Source organism: Delphinus delphis, chromosome X (assembly GCF_949987515.2).
Source record: "Delphinus delphis chromosome X, mDelDel1.2, whole genome shotgun sequence".
NCBI lineage: Eukaryota > Metazoa > Chordata > Mammalia > Artiodactyla > Delphinidae > Delphinus > Delphinus delphis.
This window is the reverse complement of record NC_082704.1, coordinates 110,874,933-110,895,615: the sequence shown is the minus strand read 5'-3', so window position 1 is coordinate 110,895,615 and position 20,683 is coordinate 110,874,933. Positions and strand designations below refer to the sequence as shown.

Here is a 20,683-nt window from a genome sequence, read left to right as displayed (position 1 = left end):
TTGGTGATGTGGTGGTAGAGTGTGGGGAAGGGCAAGTGTTTTATAATCTTAGGACCAAGTCTTAGTCTTTTGGTGGGCCTGAGCCCTGGACTGCAACCTTCAGAAGTATTTCTTAGCCTTCCCCCAACCCCTGCTTCCTTTAGGTGAAACAAGTCTAGAGAAGTCTGTGTTGGCTAATTTCCCCTCTCCCAGGACAGTATAGAAGGCTCTGGTATATTTTCCCTTGGAGTGTTGGCCTTTGCTATGGAGAACCTTCTGGGTTTATTTCAAAACTGTTATTTTTTCCCATGGGTGTATTTCAAAATCGTCACTTTTCTCTTCCTCTTACCCAAAAGGGGAGGAGATTGTTCTTGTATCTTCACAGTCAGAACCTGGTGAGGTTCCTGGAGGTAAAGCCATGAGAGTATAGAGGCTCTCCTAAGATCGGGCCCCCAGGAGTTCTTACTCACAAGCCTTTGTCAAAATTACGATTTAAGTTTTCTTACTAGTGTATTAACTCCAGCACCTTCTGCTCCAGGTAAGCTGATCTTGGATGTGATTCTCTGTATTTGCCTGTTTCTCCAGATTTCAAGAGTTCAGTTTGCCCCGTGTCCTCAATTCTCTGATAAGCCTAATAAAAGTTGCTGATTGGCAGTTTGTTCAGGTTTTTTTTGTTGTAAGGACATGAGTGACAATATCCAAGCACCTTATGTGTTGGAGCTGATCCTGAACTCTTATATTTATATTTTTAAATTGGAAATACCTTGTCCAGTTTAAAAATAATGTTCAACAAGAGGCTTTTAACTTGCCTATGAGCCATTTGCTTAGCTAGATCAGTTATTTTCATCCCTTTGAATCTCAGATCTGTATATTTTCAAAGTGCTTAGTAAGAACTTTTTCCAGGCAAAATATTTGAAAATGTTGAGAACTTTCATGTAGTTCTAGAAAATTGCTAATAACTTTATCCTAAAGTAACCAGAATTATCGACCCCCCCCCACCCTCGCACTGTTTTTTGTTTTATCGGGTACCTTTAACCATGCTAAAGTAGTTTCAGGGATTATTTTCTTTAACCTTCATTTGTTGTTATTTTACCCCACTTGTTTTTGAAGAAGTAACTCAATTTTTAAAGGCACTTTGAAATCTCTGGAGACTAAGCATTGGTTAAATTTGAAAAACTAATGAGAATAAATGCCCAACTCTTATGCTGCAAATGGTCTCTTTTCGATCAACCTTGATGAATGTATTAATCATAAACTATACATCTTGGTGATTTTAGCTTAATAGGATTACTTTCAGAATCTGTGTGATAGAGGACAGTTTGGCTAAAATGTGTTATTTAAGCAACTGAGAAAGCACTGTGTGTACTTTTAAGCCTTATAATTTGATTACTTGCTAAAAAATTGCATTTTGGGAGGCTTCAGTTCTTATCCTTGGAGAACAGTTGTAACCAACTTTGGGTAGTTGAGGCATTGTAAATTGTATTAACCTTGCCTCCCCTTTTTAGGTTTCATTTTAAGTTTTATTTTTCTTACTGAATCTACTGTGAGGAACAGCCATTAAACCAAGAAACAAATAAGCTGTATGGTATTTAAGATTGCTTATTAGTAGGCAAATTCATATTATTTTTACTTTAAGAAATATTTTCCTCTTTTAATTTTCCTGATTGTTTAAAATGAATACCTTTGGGAATTAAATTTTTTAAAGTGGGAGAATTAAAATATAAATATTATGAATGTTATCTTAATATACTAAATAAAGTTTGTTTTAAAAATGATGAGTCAGTGCTGTATTGAGATAATTTGGTTGAAAATAATTATTTTTGCCATGTAATAATCAGTTAGCTGTGGTCCTCCGTTTTAAAGTAAGATCTGTTTGTCTGGCGTGCTCTGAATTAGAGGCAGAAACTTTTCCGTAGGCTTTTTGCTCAGAGACGTTTCTTAAAAAGAAAGAGTGCTGTCAGGAGGAAATGGAGAAAGAAGAGAAGGTCTTCAGTAGTGGCACAGCAGGTGTATGTTGTGCCCCATGTCAGGTTCCACCCACTCTCAACAGATTGGTGGATGGTATCAGAGTTGCTCCTCTTGAGATTTTTTTTTTAAAAGCTCTTGAGAAGAAACCCACAAGAATGAACACAGTGTGTCAGCATTTTAGTCTTAACAAAAAAGCTTCCATGTGCTAACAATTCAACTGAAGATAATGGTCCACATTCAGTAAATAAGTATTTAAATTGAGGCCCCTGTTGGCAGAGACCTGACTTCAGTTCTCAGATAAGGAGAGAGTAGCAGCTCTTCTTTTTTAGTCCTGATCTTGCTACTACTCCCTGCTAACTGGAATGGCAGCTACCCTTGCAAAATGCCCCTTTATTCACCACAGCGTTCAGGACCACAGCACTAGTATAGATTGCATATTTCCCTCTCCAGAGACTCTCAGGATCAGACCCATGATTCTTTTCTTTTTTAAAAAAAAATTAATTTATTTTTTAAATTTTTATCTTTGGCTACATTGGGTCTTCATTGCTGTGCGCGGGCTTTCTCTGGTTGCAGAGATCGGGGGCTACTCTTCATTGCAGTGCGCGGGCTCTCGGCACACGGGCTTCGGTAGTTGTGACGCACGGGCTTAGTTGCTCTGCGGCATGTGGGATCTTCCCGAGCCAGGGCTCGAACCCCTGTCCCCTGCATTGGCAGGCAGATTCTTAACCACTGCGCTACCAGGGAAGCCCAGACCCATGATTCTTGACATCCTCTTTTACTTTCTGTCACCACCGAAACTCACTGGCCGTCCATTAGCCCAGAACCCTTGTCTCTGTACTGATCTGTACATCCCTCTTTTACATCCTGGTTCCTCCCACAACCCTCCCACTGTCCCCTAGAGCTCCTGAACTGCCATTAATAATTTCTCCAATGGCCTCAATCTTGCCCCAGCCTCACAGTGTAATTTCAGTTTCTGCCTCTGGGATTCTCTGCTACTGCCAAGCAGATGCCTGAGGTAGCCCCCTCTGGCACCATTCTGCTGCCTCTGCCTACTACCTGGTAACCCTGCTGCCTGCTTTTGAGCTAGCTCCTTGAGTACAGTGAGTCCTTCCCTCTTCAAATTTTTGCCCATGCTGCTGCTTCACATGCAGCGGTTTTTCCAGTCTTTGCTTGGCTGACTCTATACATTCTAATCTGGGTTTCCTTGTGGTAATCTCTGTTGGTGCCTATTTGTTTCCTTCTTGGCACTTATTTAAATTTGCAATTGTATATTCACTTACTCACTTAGCCTTTTTCATTGATTCTAAGATATACATTTACCCCCACATTTCTGAAATTGGGGCACATCTTACCCTGGATACCTTGATTGCTTTCTGAATGGTAAATAAAATAATGGTTTATCTTACAATTAATTGTAATTAAAAAATCAATAAAATACTGTGCTTTTGATTATCTGTTCCGCTAGTTGATTGTGAGTTCCAAAGGAATCACAGTAGGAACCAGTGCCTAGTACAGTACCTGGCATCTAGTAGGCACTCCATAAATAATGCTTGGATGAATATCATTATCTGTTTGGGAGATGATGGCCCTGAAAAGTCTGAAGATGAATCAGTCAGTATATGCATGTAAATTTTTAATTCAGTGTCTGTGTTTGAGTTTTTAATCTTTGGAGATTGCCTTATTCTGGAATTGAAGATATTTAAATGTGTCTATTTTGTTCCCCTATTTCTGTAAATTGTCCCATTATCAATATATGTACATCCTTATTTAAGAGTATTTACTCACCATGTATGAAAAATGAATCTACATAAGCTTTTATCAGGTATCAGCAATTGCCTTTCATTAGGGGGAAGAATGAGGAAGGTACCAAATAGTAGCAGACTTGTGAGCTTTAGACAGTTTTGAGTTCTTGAAGTTGCTTTTTCATTTTACTTCGTCCTCTAAGGAGTGCAGTCACTTGGCGTGCCTACTTCACTTTTAAGGGAAAGAACAGCAAACAGGCAGCATGAGTGACTGGAGTGCCTTAGGCTAACTCCTCGACAGGGTTCAAGCTTACTCCGCAGCTGGAGGGAAGGTATGGCTCTCAGTCCTTTTCATTTTCTGAATCCTGCTACTGGGTACAGCAGTTGAGTTAACCTGGGATGATGAGTAGTTTGCCTTTTGTTGTAACACTCAGCCTGGTTGTGAAAACGTCTGCTACGATAAGTCCTTCCCAATCTCTCACGTGTGCTTCTGGGTCCTTCAGATTGTATTTGCATCTGTCCCCACACTTCTGTACCTAGCACACGTGATCTGTGTAATGCGAAAGGATGAGAAGTTGAACAAGAAAGAGGAGCAACTCAAAGTTGCCCCAACCGATGGTGCTAGTGTGGAGGTGCACTTGGAGGAAATTGAAATCAAGAAGTTCAAGTATGGCATTGAAGAACATGGGAAGGTGAAAATGAGGAGGGGCTTGCTGTGAACCTATACCATCTGTTTCTTCTTTAAGATAGTCTTTGAGGTGGCTTTCCTGCTGAGCCAGTGGTACATCTATGGCTTCCGCCTGAATGCGGTTTACACTTGCAAGCGAGACCCCTGCCACGTCAGGTGGACTGCTTCCTCTCTCGCCCCACAGAGAAAAGCATCTTCATCCTCTTCATGCCGCTGGTGTCCTTGGTGTCTCTTGCCTTGAATATCATAGAGCTTTTCTGTGTCTTTCTTGAGAGCATTAAAGACCATGTGAAGAATCCAGAGCGTGAGCCTTACCACAATACATCTGGTCTGCCAAGCCCCTCCAATGGCTCCTTATCAACTGTTGCTCTCTCCACCATGTCCCTTCACAGGGACAAGCTGGTTCCTGGAGACAGAAACAGTTCTTCCTGCGACAGTTACAGCAAACAAGGAAGTGAGCAGAACCCTGCTAATTACAGCACATAGCCAGTTCGAATGGGACAGGCAGGAAGCACCGTTTCTAACTCACATACACAGCTTTTTGATTTCCCTGTTGACAAGCGGAATTCTAAAAAAAATCTAGCTACTAGACACTGGCCATTGCAGCCCAGCAGCAGTTCTGCAGAGCCAGCAGTCATGCCAGCAGCAGTGTAAATGACCTAGAAATCTACACACGTGGTTGAAAGCATTACAATTCTGCTCAATTGTTAAAGAAAAGGAAAGTGCAATAGACAGTATACTTTTGTTTCAGTGGAGGTGGTACTCAACAACCTCAGTGGTGAGGCTTAGCAGATACAAAGACGTTAGACTACCACGGTTCTTTTGAGGTGTCTGGGATAGAAGGATGGAGAGAGAGGGATTAACAGGGATACATGTTCATATTTAAAATGGTTGACTCAGCTTGCATTCTAAGTAAAAGTTGCACTAGGTGATGCATAAGTAAGGCCTTTTTCTCTCCCATATTCCCCTAGAATGGTTCAGTGTATGTGAAAGTGATAGATATTTGCCACATATTGGTATAAACAGATGCAGTATAAACTCACAAACATAGATTTTAAAATAATGCTCACAGTGTTCAAATTTGAGCTTTTCTCGTGGACTTTTTGGTGTGGGTCAAAATGATGTTTGCATTACATAATTTCTACTGTGAAAATAAAGCACTGTTTTTTTCCTAACCCCCCCCACCCCTAGTGTATCCTATTAGATACTGGTTCTATTCATTATAATTTTTTCTCTTTTGTAGAAAGATGTCACAAATGATTTCCTTTTTCTGAAATGTAATCATTGATGGTTGAATGATAGAATTTTAGTACTATAAACAGAACTCATTAATGTGAGAAATTTAAAAGAAATGCTTAGAGCTGGACTACTAAGTGTTCTTACCTGAATTTTGCAGTAACTGACAGTTCTTGCCTTTATCCAATTTAATAAACCCTACTGAATAAACATTATTTCAGAACTTATATTCTTTTGAGTTTGACAGTCTGTCTTTTGGTGTGGCAAGCATTTTTGATATTTGTCCTAAGATTTTATTTGGAATGCAAGAGAGGTTGAAAGAGGTTTGAGTATTATCCATGTAACTAATTTGTTTGAAATATATACCAAAGAAATCTAACCATTTCTTCAAATGTCTTTTTTAAAGCTCATCACAGATGATTGGTGAAAATGCTGAGCTTAATACTTTATTCTTGCATGGCAGCTACATAAGCAGTTTTGTACAGTGAGAAGTACTAATTTGTTTAACATTTCACATTGAACTACTGTCATGTTCAGCTTTATTGCATGCAATGTAGACCTAGCCCATCATATATTCTAGAGAGTGTTCTTTGTTCAATAAAGTTTTAAGAGAGCAATCTGCATCACTGCCTTCTCTGAGAGCTTCTGGCTGCACTGATCTTCCTAGTCTTTTGAATTCTTCACTGGTACATCTTTATCTAAGCAAAATACGTGAGAATAGATTTTTGGAGATGGAATTGTGGAGACTATGTTAGAGAAGGTTTTAGTATTAGCATTTTTAATTATATGTAGCAGGATCACGGATATACTTACTACTTGCAGATGTGCAAAAAAATGTAGCTTCTTTGTTTTTCTTCTAACTGATCTACTCTTCATCAGAAGCTTCCTTCCACCCAACGGCACCCGGGGAAGGTGAAGCTGGGGACTGCATTAAGCCTGCCAATCCATCTGACTGCATCTTGCTCTGACAGTCTCATTTGGAAAACCCATTCTCTTGGTTTAGTCAAGAGTGTTTCACATTTCCTCCTCACAAACCTTTTCTTGAGGAAGAATCACTATTATTTTCTAATGGGGTGTGTGTTTCTGTGGAAGACTGCAAAACTCTTGAAACCTTGGAATTAGATTGGACACTGCCACCCTCACTTCCTGTTTCACATTAATTTTCACCTATTGCTTGCTTGATTTTCTTTAAATTTTTATCTTGAGATACAGATTCACATGCAATTATAAGAAATAATAGATTCCATATATCCTTCAACTCATTTCTCCCAATAGTAATATCTTACATAATTATAGCAGAATATCATAACCAGAAAACTGACATTGATATAATCCATGGACCTTACTCAGCTTTCACCAATTTTACGTGCACTTGTGTGTGTGTGTGTGTGTGTGTGTGTGTGTGTGTGTAGTTCTATCACTTGTGTAGGTTCATGTGACCACCACAGTCAAGATATAGAACAGTTTCATCACCAGGATTCCTTATGCAATCTTTTTATAGCCACAGCTGCATCCCTCCCTTCCCCTCTATCTGTCCTCTGGCAACCACTGATCTGTTTATCTCTGTAATTTTGTCATTTCAAGAATGCTATTTAAATATAATGATATAGTATATAACCGTTTGAGATTGGCCTTTTTCACTCAGCTTAACTCCCTTGCAACCCATCCAAGTTTTTGTGTGGACCAATAGTTTGTTCCTTTTTATTGCTGAGTAGTATTCCACAGAGTGGCGGTGTCACGGTTTATTCACCTATTGAAGGACCTTCAGGTTGTTTCTAGTTTTTGGCTATTACAAATAAAACTGCTTTGAACATTCATGTACAGGTTTCTTTGTGAATGTGTTTTCATTTCCCTGGAATAAATGCCCAAGAGTGTAATTGCTGAGTTGTATGCTAAATGAGCATATAGTTTTGTAAGAAACTAGCATACTCTTTTTCCAGAGTGGTTTCTATTCCCATCAGCAATGTATGACTGGTCTCGTTTCTCCATGTGCTCACCAGCATTTGGTATTATCACTATTTTTTATTTTAGCCATTCTGATAGGTATGTAGGTGATCTCATGGTAGTTTAAATTTGCATTTCTGTAATGGCTAATAATGTTGAATATCTTTTCATGTGCTTATTTGGCATCTCTGTATCCTCTTCAGTGAAATATCTTTTTGTGTCTTTTGTCCATTTTCTAGTTGAATGTTTGTTTTATTACTGTTCAGTTTAAGGAGTTTTTAAAATATATATATTCTGGATTAAAATCCTTTGTTGGATATGTTTGAAAATATTTTCTTCAGCTTGTAGCTTGTCTTTTCATTGCTTATTAATAGGGTCTTTCACAGAGCAGAATATTTTAATTTTGATGAGGTGATTTAACAATTTTTTTCCTTGTATGTATTGTATTTTTGGTGGTAAGTCTAAGAACTCTTTGTCTAGTCCTTTATCCTAAAGATTTTCTCCTTTGTTTGCTTCTAAAATTTTATAGATTTACATTTTGCATTTAAGTCCATGATCCATTTTGAGTTAATTTTTGTATAAGTTGTTTGAGAGATGTAGGTTGAGGCTTTTTGTTTTTTGGCTTGTGGATGACCAGTTGCTATAGCACCACTTGTTGAAAAGTCTCTCCTTCCTCCATTGAATTTCTTTTGCAGGCAAAAATCAGTTGAGCATAATCGCGTGGCTTTATTTCTGGGTTCTCTGAGGTGTCCCATTGATCGATGTGTTTATCCTTCTGCCAGTATCATGGTGTCTTGACTACTGATATGTAGCTCTGTAGCAAGCCTCAACATCAGATATAGTGATTCCTCCCACCTTATTCTGCTTTTTCGAAATTTCTTTAGCTATTCCAGGTCATATGCCTTTCAATTTCTGTTTTACAATAATCTTTCCTATATCTACAAAACACTTGCTGGGATTTTGATAGGAATTACTTTAAATTTATACATCATTTTGGGGAGAATTGGCATCTTGTTGAGTCTTCTGATACATGAGTATAGTATGTTTCTCAATTTATTTAGGTTCTCTTCAATTTTTTTCATTAACATTTTATAATTTTCAGGATACAGATCCTATAGCTATTTTTTTAGGTTTATATTTCATTTCCTTGGAGCAATTGTAAATGGTATTTTGCTTCTAATTTCTGTCTCCACATTTTTATAGTTTGTATATAGAAATGTGATTGATTTTTGTGTGTTTATCTTGTATCCTACAATCTTGCTAAACTCACTAGTTCTAGGAGTTTTTTGGTGGATTCCTTGGGATTCTATATGTAGACAATCATGTCATCTGCAAATTGTGTCCATTTTATTCCTTTGTTTACAATGTGTTTGCTTTTTATTTCTTTTTCTTCGCTTATTACTCTGATAAGAACTTACAATACTGTGTTAAGTAACAATGATTAGAGCAGACTTTCTTGTCTTGTTTGCAATCTTAGGGAAAAAGCATTGTCTTTCACCATTAAATATGATGTTAGCGGTAGGGTTTTGTGGATGATATTTATCAAGTTTAGGAAATTACCTTCCATTCTTAGCTTGCCAGAGAGTTTCTTTTTTTTTTTTTAATCACGAATGGGTGTTGGATTTTGTCAGATTCTTCTGTTGCATGATTTTCCTTCTTTACCATGTTGATATGGTTTTCAAATATTGAATCAGCCTTGCATATCTGGAATAAATCCAACTTGGTCATGGTGCATACTTCTTTTTATATATCGCTGGATTTGATTTGCTAATATTTTGAGGATTTTTGTGCCTGAGTTCATGAGCGATATCAGTCTGTAGTTTCCATTTTTTGTGCTGTCTGACAGGGTTTGGGTATCCACATAGTAGTAGCCTCATAAAATGAGCTAAGAAGTGTTTCTTCCTCTTCTAATTTCTGGAAGAGATTATGTAAAATTGATGCTGATTCGTCTTTAAATGTTTGGCAGAATTCTCCAGTGAACCCATCAGAGCCTGAAGAGTTCTTTTATTGGAAACTCTAAAATTACAAATTCACTGTATTTAATAATTTTCTGACTATTGTTTATTTCATCTTGGTTAAGTTTTGGTAGCTTGTGGTTTTCAAGGAATTGGCCCATTTTTTTGTAAGTTGTCAAATTTATGAGTGTAAAATTTGTGGTATTTCTTTACTATCCTTTGAATGGCTACAGGATTGTAGGCATCTCCCCTATTTCATTCCTGATACTGATGATTTTTGTCTTCTCTCTTTTTAAAAATCTTTATCAGTCTTCGTAGAGGTTAATCAACTTTATCGATTTTTTTGTGGAAACAGATTTTGCTTCATTGATTTTTTTTCAGTCATTTTCCTCTTTGAAATTTCATTGCTTTCTGCTTTTACCTTTATTATTTCTTTCCATGTTGCTTTGGGTTTATTTTCTTTTTCTAGTGTAGAGGTAAGAATTTAGATTATTGATTTGAGACCTTTCTTCTTTTCTAACATATGGATTTAGTGCTATAAATTTCTCTCTTAGTATTGCTTTGGCTGCATCCCACATATTTTGATATATTTTCATTAAGTGATATGAAATTAAAATTTCCTTTAGACTTCTCTGTATGATGGCTGCTTTGAAATCTTTATCGGATAATTCTGACATCTCTGTGTTAGCATCTCGATAGTCTTCTCTCATTCATGTTGAGGTTTTCCAGGTCGTTAGCATGACAAGTCATTTTCTATTGAAACCTGGACATTTTGGACATTATGTCGTTAGATTCGACCTTATTTAATCTTCTGTCTTATCTGGCCTCCTTTGACATTCCTCTGGCAGGGGAGGGGGCACCAGATGGGGATGGAAATTTGGTTTCCTCAGTTCGCCTCCATTGACACCCACTGGAGAGGGGACTCCTTGTGACTGGTGTGGTTGGGAGTTGGGCTCTCCACTAGGCCTCTGTTTGTAATAGGGGCTGGGTGGGCACACTGCCGAGAGCACGAGAGCACGTGGCCATTACCGCACAACTGTTAGCGCGCGAGCCTTAGCGTGGTGGTTAGAGGTCGAGCTCTGCCAATGGTTGGCCAGACAGTGGTCCTCGCGGTGGAGAGCGCGATGAGAGGCAGATGGCGGCTGTCAGGTGAGCTGGGGGCCCAGGGGACAGACTGTGGGCTGTGTCCCAAAGGGCTCCCGAGCCCTCGCCACGGCTGCCCACTGGCCAGGCTCAGGCCTTGAGGCGACAGCAAACCTGTCCCCCATCCCCGCCTCTTTGACCTAATGGCGGTGGCGGTCTCCATGGGTCACAGTCCATAGGACCCGCCCCCCCAGCCCCCTTTGGGCGGCCTGAGGAGCCTGAGGGCCGGCTGAGTCCTGGATGCCTGGCTCCCTCAGTGATGACGGATGGGTGGGCGCCGCCAGCTGAGAGCTGCCTCTTCAGCTGGGCCTGGGCACTGGTGGGAGGACCCAGACTGGGTGCTGGACGAACGCTCCCGCTCAGGGACCCCCTTTTCTTAGCCAGGACCTGGACCTTGGAGGGCGAAGGTCGATCCTTGGAACCTTGCCCTTTCTTGTCGGAACAGGGAATAGCATTTGTTTAGGTGGAGGTTTACAGGAACATCATGACCTGACCTCAAGAACAAAGGATCTGACACCAAGAAGTTTGCAACAACTAACCACACCCCTCCCTCACCTTTCTTATAAAAGGGCTTTGTTGAAAGCTTTTGGGGAGCTCAGGGTTTTTAAGGCATGAGCCACCCATCTCCTTGCATGGCCCCGCAATAAACCTTTCTCTGCTCCAAACGCTGACGTTTTGGTATCGTTTGGCCTCACTGCGCGTTGCGCACACGGACTTGCATTTGGTAACATGTTGACCACCCTGGTTAGGAGGGGCGGGAGGGGCAGGTGTGCCTTGTTACTGCTCCCCACGTGGCCTCCACTGACACTACCCTGGCAGGGGACTGGGTCTGCTTCCCACTCTGCCTTTGCTGGTGTGAATGGAGTCACAATTTTTACTGTTTCATCTGGCTGCAGTAGAGTGGTTATTGTCTACAAGTTTTCCATCTTGCTAGGCTGCTCCTTTTCTGGTCTTTTAGTTCGAGAGAGCAGGCTTTGGTTGGGGCTATTTTTTGTTTGTGTCATGGGCATTTTGGGGTTGCTTGTTGAAGTAGTTTTATTAGAGGTGCTTTAAAATCCTTGTCAGATAATTCCAACATTTATTTCATCTTGGTGGATGTCTCTTTTCATTCAAGTTGTGACTTTCCAGGTCCTTGGTACAAGTGATTTTTTATTCTATCCTGGTCGATTTGTATATTATGAGACTCTGGATCCTTTTTGATTTTTTTTTTGCTAAGCAGGCAGCCTCCCTGTTGTGGGATTGTGTGAGGGTCGGGTGGGGGGTGTATGTTCAGTTTCCTGCTTGGACCCCCTGATACCACCTCTGCAGAAGTGTTGCTCTTACTCCCACTGCCTCCTTGCAGATAGATGGGGCAGGTGTTCAGCTCCTCACTTGGCCCGGTTAATACCTTCCCAGGGAAAGTGGACCACTAATTCGCACTGCCTCTGCTCTGTCCTGCAGACACTACCCTCGCAGGGGCGCCAGCGTACTGTTGCCTGCTTCTGCCTAGGGGAAGATAGAAGATCAGCTCAGGGGCTGGACCCACCAACACCACAAGAGGGGAATGGAGCGCTGCCTGCTTCTGCCAGGCTGGGGATGGAAGATTAGGTCCCTGCTTCCTCGGGGCGGGGGGGTGGGGGGGTGGGGGGGTGGGGTGGGGAGACTGTGTGTGTGTGTGTGTGTGTGTAAGAGTGTCTACCCGCTTAGCCCCACTGAAACCTCAGTGGGGTGGTGGTGCAGTTTTTCCATTCATGTTTGCCTGAGTAGGGTGAGTATTGCCAGAAAAATTTTCCATTGTTAGCTCATCCTTTTCTTGGTCTTTTAGCGGTGGGAACAGGCTTTTCTTGGCACTTTTTTATATTTGTCTCTTGTCGGTTCCAGGTCAGAGCCTTCTGTGGCACCCTGTTGGGCATACATGGGAGACAGTGAGGAATCCCAGGGAACTCACTGCCGTGGTGTTCCTCAGGTCCTGAAGTCTCTAGGCGCTCGTCCTCCTGCTTTCCACCCTTTCTTCCTATCTTTGTGTGTTATGTACAAGGGTTTTTAGTTTTAAGAGGAAGGACCTGGGAGAAATGGGGCTACTCCATCTTTACCAAAAGTACAAGTTTTCGTGTGTGTGAAAATTCTGTAAACACCATTTATGTGATAATAAACATGAGTTCATTCTTCATATATACCACATATCAGACACTGTGATTGAAACTTAGTCCTTACCTTCAGAGATCTCACAGTTTTATGGAGTCAAAGTCCTGTGAAACAGATTTTAATTTGCCCCATGGCATTCAGGTAGAAACACAATTTTTTATTTTAGAAATAAAGCTAAATCTAACTCCACACCACCTGGCTTGTTGGTATTACTGGCGCTCCTTTGCTTCCCATGGACTGATACAAGCCTCCTTTGTTTTATGACATACCAGGCAAATGGGGCAAGGGGCGTAGTCCTTAGTGCTTTGTTGTTACCATGGTTACCATTGCTTGTTACTCAGGTTACCATTAAACCCTTTGCCAGGAGCTGTGCTCCAGTGGGCATTGGTTCCCTGGCCTCAGCTCTCCAGGCTCTGGTGCTTAGTCATCAGTCTGGAGGGATGTCTTCAAGCACCCGCACTGTCCCAAGTTCTGGACACTCCTCTGCCTCCTGCGGAAGCTGCAGCCCGGTAATCCTCCCAGTCCAGGAGGAGTGTCAGCTTTCTTTGGCATTAGCGTATTGGACGGGAAGTTTGGCTTTACTGGGACTTTAGTGGACTTTATGTAGTAAGGACTGTTAGTTCTCTCCAGGGTCAGGAGAAGCCCCTCAGGGACAAATCCCATGCTCTTGGCTTTCCTCTGGAAACTTGCTTTAGTGATTTGGGAATGCCCCGCAGCAGAGCATTTTGAACTTGATGATGGTAATAACGGTAATAACATTTAGCTCATGTGCTGTTCTGAACATTTTCCTTGTATCCTCTCATTTAATCCTAATAGCAACATCAGGAATAAGTGATATCATTAGAGCCAGTTTTCTGGTCTAATGCTCTGCTAATTGATGCTTTTCCATTAGACAAAAGAAATTGAGGCACCGAGAAGTTAACAAACTTGCCTAAAGTCTCTCAATTAGTAGATGGTAGAGCCAGGATTCAAATCCAGGCAGTGTGGCTCTGGATCTGAAGTGCTCACACTTCTTCTGGATGTGTGACATCCTTTGACTTTCAGTTTGCTGTATTATTATTTGTTTGAAATCAAGATTGTGTCTGAAAGAAGTGCTTCTGGGCTTCTGAAAATTATCACAGAATTAAATGTAATTAAACAGTGTTGCTAATTAGAAACACTTTTTGTTTTCTTTCATATGAAACCATATAGATAGATCTGGCAACAGGAGTATGAAAAATAACCTGTCCATATCTTATATTTTAAGCTGGAGTATATAGTCCTCTAATAATCAGATTTTTTTATTTGTTTCTGAAAGTAGGAAATAATGATTTTGTTAGAAATTTCTGCCTTTTTCTTTGGTTGTTTAGGGCTCAAGAGAAAATTTAACCAGATTATTTTTTATGATATATCTATTATTTATCACAGTTCTTTATACAGTTGTGACATTTTCTATTGCTTTAGGTGCCTTTTTGTTCAAATACAGGTAGTAGAATAACTAGAAGGATGTGATTCACAAGTCATTATATGAATATTATCCATGCCCTTAGATTTAAATTCTACTTTAGGGGCTTATTATAAAGTGGTTGTAATGTAGCCAAGTTTCTTTGTTCAGAAAAGATTTGTGCTGCCCTTTAAGTTGATTTTTCAGTGAAAATATGTAAATTTTTCCATTCATTTAAAACGTGGAATCAAGTTTCATTTACATATGTATTCTATGTACTTGATAGTATAATCTAACAGTTTGTTCTGTCCCTTATAAACACACAATGTTGAATATAAAATTTCTGCCATGTTTTGTTAGAGAATAATGTATAATTTCTCTTAAAGTCATCCATTAATTTGCGTTTTTTCATACCATTGGTTCTTAAATTTCTACAGGCACTTTCTCACTAGGTGATTTATCTGAATAACTGCGTGATTTATCTGAAGCAGATATCTTTTTTAAATTTGTATTAATTTGTTATCCATGCCGTTTAAATACATTCTTTGTTGATATATAAAGATTCTTTGTTAGTTCTGGCTCAAGAGAAACCACAGGAGTGAGCTTTGAAACTTAAAATGTAATTCATTAAGCAGACATCTGTTAAAACACCTGCTATAGTGGATCCTGCTGGATGTTTGGAATAAAAAACAGGAAGGACATGATTAGTGATTGTAGAGAACCCACATTCTGGAAGGGAAAGGCTCATGACAGCATAATGATTGGGATATGGTCTCTGCCCTTGAGGAGTTCTTGGGCCAACAGAGAATGAAAATGTCACAAAACAGATCATTTCAAAACTCAGGGGATTGGTCCTTTTAACAAAAATAATATTTCAGTCTTTATTTTCTGTGATGTTTTTAGTTATGATAAAATTTACTTATCCCGTTTCTATGCCCTGTGTGTCCATTGCCTCATTTCTTCTTGGTCCCTGTAAGATCCTTAAGAAGTACTTAGAGCAATTGAACTGCTTAATTCACCCAGCCCACCCATTTGGAGGCCTTTCTGCTAGGTCTTAGGGGCGAGAGTTATGTGAAGTGTCTGTACTCTTGGATCTTAACTGTGGTCTGAGGTGGGCATTGAGGCAGGATTGCAAACCAGAGATTCCAGGGAAGTTGTGGTAAGAGCTTGGTAGGAGGTGTGGTTAGTGTGCTACCGACCGCAAGAGAGGAGCACACAAAACAAGCTGGGGGATCATGCAGTGCTTCCCGAAGGAGGGTTTTGAAGGAGGAAAAGAAGAATTAACTAGAAGTAGCAGGGTTGGCTTCCTATCATTTAAGTAGCAGCTAAAACGTCACTTCCTTGGGTACTCGCTTACCCAAATCAACACTCTATTGTTGACCTGTTTTGCTTTCTTTTATAGCAGTTACCGTTATCTTCTTGCCTGATACTTGTTCACTTATTATGTCTCTTCCCTCCAGAATGTAACTGCCATAAGAACAGGGACCCTCCCCCGATTTGTCTTGTTTCCTATGTATCCGCACTGCTAAGCACAGTGCCTGTCACCTAATAGGAGCTTGGGAGATGTTTGTTGATTGAACAAATGAATGAATGAAGAAAGGGTGAATGCTGGAGGCAGAGTGTGAGCAGATAAAAGCAAGTATGTGTGAAGGCTCAGTTGAGAAACTGTGAATAATTAGCTGTGACAGGAGCGGGGTGCTTTTCCTTAAAAGTTAGGAGATGAAGCATGGAATTAAAACTTTATACTGGATGTCTTGAACAGCTTCCAGGCTGCATGAAATGTAATATATGTTTCTTTTCCTGAATCCAGTGATTGACAAGCAGAGTATGTTTGAAATATCTGTTAGGTGCAAAACTGATGACCTGACTGAGGCCTTGGGAGAATGTTACTAGAAGAGGATTTCAACTAGAAAGCTTCCATGATAATCTTGACATCAAGTAGCCAGACATACCAGAATTTCGTTAGGTTTACAGTGTTCTTTGGCTAATTCTCTTGAAACATTGCACTGCTTGAGATTTACATTCCATGGTTGTTTCAAAGGCACGGCCACTTTTGGAATTTTTCTCTCCCTCCTCCCCCTCCTTTTCTTTTTTGCTTTAGCGCTTAAGGTAACATATATGAGGTCATCCAGCTTCTTTATGTGATGGTGGTAAACAGTTCCTCTTCCATGACTGTGTGAAAATATGGTACAGTTCACTTCAGCAGACCTTTATTGCATACCTATCACATGTAAGATAAAGTGCTGGCTACTTGGATATAAAGATAAGCCAGACTTTTAGCTCTTTCAAAAATATTACAGGTTGCTGATTTATGTTTGATACAAATCTCTTTCTATGGTAAGAGAAAGTGAATCTGGCATTTTCTAGTTTTCCCCACAATGCATCACATAACAAGTTTTCAATAAATTAACTAGATACTTTGAAAATAAGTTTTTTAAGAAAAGAAAAATTGTTACTACCTAAGTTGAATGTACTTTTCAGTTTTCTACATGGATTATGATTATGGCAAAAAGGTGTGACTTGTAACTTTTTTCAGATTTTGGTTGTACCATTCTGTTTCCTTGTCTGCCTATATGTGAATAGATCTGTCAGAAAGCATGATCACAGGGTCCCTAGAGGTAATCCAGCTCAGTTATTTGAGTAGGGAGCTTCTCAGTTTCTCTTGTTATACCTACCAGCCTTTCACATCTTGGCAGTGTCGTAGTAATCCCGCACCTGAGGACCTTATGCCTTGCTACCCTAAAGATATTATACAGAACATAATTTCTGTTGCTTTTGGACTTTGGAGTTTCCTTAAGCATGTTTCTGTCCTAAAACCCTGGCATATTTTTCATGAATTGGAAAAAACTAAGCCTCGGTGATGGTGGGACTCAAGGTGGGTCACCCCAAAATATGCCACAATGGCATATTGATTATTTTGAATTGATGTTGCTTGAGAAACAGCTGATGCAAGAAGGAAACTCTGACCTACCTCTGTCCCCCTAAAAGCAGAAAATAAATCTCCCATGTGAAAGGTGCACTCACTGTATCCAGAGATAGAGGGACACCCTCATCATCAGAGATAGGAAATCTGGAGCCGAGAAGCCTGTATATATAAACCTTGTTACTTCTTTAATTTACTACCCCAAGCCCAAGCTCTTTTAAAATTCTTCACTAATTGAGCACCCAAAGCCCAAGTTTCTTTGTCCTGTCAATTCCTCACAAATTTGTTGTTTCTTTGTCTAAAAAGTATAAAAGCAGCCTGCTTTGGCCACTTCTTAGGTCCTATTTCTAGGAGACCTTTGTGCGCATGAATTTCCCCCTCCCTGACAGTGTGTTAGCTTTCTTTACCAGGCTTTACTTGTTTTCTTATTTTATAGGAAATTGTCAAATTAGGGCAAAGTATTTGCCCAAAATCAAGAATCATAGATTTTATGTTTTATATATACATATGCATAATTCATCAGTTTATTGATTAATAAAAGCAGAATAGAATCAGATATTCTTAAGCAATGATTTAATAACCATTTTAGCTATACTGTCCCTAACTTGAGCAGAAGGTATGAGTCTATACTCATGGGTCTGGTTTTTGCTAGGCTCCCAGGAAGCAGTGAGCAACTTGCCTTTATAGTAGCAATTATCATTGCTACTATAACAATCTGCTGTTAGCGTTCTGTACGTTGTTCACCCACCAATGTCTGCAAAACTTAGTATGCTGACTTCCAAGGTATCTATATAATTTACTGGGAAAATTGGCTCTGAGGAAGTTAGGCACAGTCAGTTCTTCTCTCAGTCAAGGAATCTGTACCAAGCTGTCTCTATAACTAGTTCAACAGAAAATAGATGTTTGCCTTCATTTGGGCCATGTATTTTTATGTCGATCATCAGTCCATTTTAATTCTAAACCTTTGTTTATTCTTCTGTCATTATACCTGAATGTTTATATATTTAACAGATAATCTTTCTGGAATACCTGGTGATGTATCTTTGGTCAGTAAATTGGTTTTTCTCTCCTGATCTTTTCTTATCATGGTTCCATGTGAGAGACTTAGGGTGAATGCCTTTTCCTAGGGGAAGTTCCTTTGAGACTTAAAAGAGAAACAAAAGACAGCCCTTCCAGATACCAAAGGAATGTGGATAGAAGAGAAGAGTTAAGGCAGGCAAGTTTTGACATTCTCTTCCCTCACCCCTCCCACCACCTCAGGGGACTGAAATTCTGGGTTTAGGAGGACAGTAGGTTGAGGGTAAAGCCCAAAGAGAAGCACGCTTATGCCCCATTCCCCTCTTGGAACTCAAGGAAGAAACTGCCTTGCAAGTTTGCCTCGTCACAATGGAAGCAGTGACAGCAGAGTAAAATGTGGCATGATGTAGTTAGGCGGAGAGAGGATGCCTAGGCCTCCTTCAGCTTGTGAGTGTCTTCCAAGGAATCCCAAAGTTACTACACACCCCAGGTATCTAGGTTGAGAGCCAGTGAACCTGTCAGTGGGGATGCTGTGTTGAGGGGCAAGCTGATAGCAACACTGTAGTTGTTGGCCAGGTAGCAGGTGTAAATGAGATTGCAGCATCTAGATGGCTTTACCAATTAAAACTGAGGAGCCAAACAACCAGGCCAGACCCCTTGGCTCTAAGCCAAGAGCACATACCTGAGCCCACAGCCTGCACGGGGTCCAGCATTAGCATCAGGTCAGTGTCTGGGGTCCAGGCCTATAAGGAACCTTGTCTTGGGGACCATAGAGCCCCAGGGGACAGCACAAGGGCCCGTGCATGTTTATCTATGAGCCCTTCCCTTACCACAGTGAAGTTACATAACCCCACCCACATCCATACATCCAGCTGCCATCTTGGTAGGAGCAGGGAGAAAATCTGAAGGGAGAAACTGAGCATTTGCCAGAAAGAAACTATAAACAAACAAGGGCTGAGCTACTACAGAATGCAAGTTAAAGTCAAGGTCAGAGCTTGAAAAGCAAGGTTAAATCAGTTGTAGAAAATTAAAGAGCTACATTTTCTTGGCACATCTTAGATTTAGTCTTAGAGGATGTATTTCCATCATTTAAATTTTGTCCACTATTGAACACAGCTTAAATCCAATGATTGTCTGATTGAGGTTGTAGATTGCCTGCATTTGGCCTGCCTAATTAATGCTATCTTTGTCTCAATTACTTGATCACTAGAAATGGAGTTTTCATTTTCTCATTATCTATTCATTGTTATAAAATGAAGGCAAAATGAAATAAAATTGTAACACAATTGCACAATAACTACAGTACAAACATGATGGTTAATATTACTAAACTGAAATGCTGTCTACCATGTACTCTTTGAAATTTCCATTCATTTGCTGACAATACCAAGTCTGAGTTTGGTGTAGACAAGGTGATTTGAGAGCATCTGTATATAATGTCTGGAAGTGTGGGCTGTATGAAATTAAGTACACCTAGAATTTTGTATGATCTATAAATATGGAGCTAAATTGTTTTGAAAGTTCACCTATCTCTTTCTAGTGAAGAGAGTTGCTATTTGCTTTGCTAGAGGGGGAAGTGAAAATTGTTCTTTGGGTGCCTCATCTTTTATCTTGATAACTACCTTTTATTTTTTGAACATTTCATTAACTACCTAATCTATCATAATAACTAGGGTAGTCAGTTTATATTAGTCTATAACTATGAGGTGAATTATTTTTAAATGATGCATTTAAAATCAACTCTATTCAAAAAAACTCTATTGAGGTATAATTTACATACAAAGAATGTACCTTCTTATATACAATAAGAGGTACCCATTTTAAGTGTACAATTCTGTATGAACTAGTTTCCTTAGTTCGTCATGGTTACATCCTTTGACATTGTCAGCCAATATCCTTTCAGGTTGATATTGATCCACTAACAGTTATACTGGGCCATATTAAAAGTACTTATAAAGGCTTTCCAGGTGTGTGAGTTTGTTTGCATTTATCAGCTAAATGGTCCTAGACTTTTATGTTTTTTATTCTTATATTTGTGGCACTCAGATGTCAGCCATCTAGGTGGCTCCAAGTCTCACAGCTTTACTGGGTACACTCACTTGTAATGTTCAAGTAAAAACAGTTCAGGACTTTACTGTGGAAATTCTAGTGGCTTCCTTAAGAATGTGGCTTACATTTTCAAGAGAGCCTCTCCCTTTGATTTTCTCTTCCCACTAAACTCATGTTCTTATATCTCACCTCTAGAGGCTCCTCCCTTCTTTCTGTTCCGTATCGGCCCAAGCTTTACCCCTCTTCCTACATTTCCTGGAACTCCGCTAATACAAAATGACTGGAAGCATTTGTAGCACGTGTGCACTGAGGATTTGGGGACCATGTTACTATACAGCACTGTGAGTGATGTATTAGCTAGTTCCGGGTGTTTGACAATTTCCTTCACTGGGAATATCCCATACCACACACATGTTAGATATTAGTAATTATGTGACATCTGTTTTCATATTACGTTTTGCCAGACTAGAGGAAATCTTTTAGTTTCATCAC

The 20,683-nt window shown here is 40.0% G+C and overlaps 1 protein-coding gene and 1 pseudogene across 2 annotated transcripts in view; both read left to right on the top strand.

Annotated features, from left to right (window-relative positions):
* CDKL5 (cyclin dependent kinase like 5) overlaps nt 1–20,683 on the top strand; it is a 182,882-nt gene that overhangs the window by 74,920 nt on the left and 87,279 nt on the right. The gene's annotated exons all lie outside the window — the stretch shown is intronic.
* On the top strand, nt 3,953–5,031 carry LOC132418694 (gap junction alpha-1 protein-like; annotated as a pseudogene).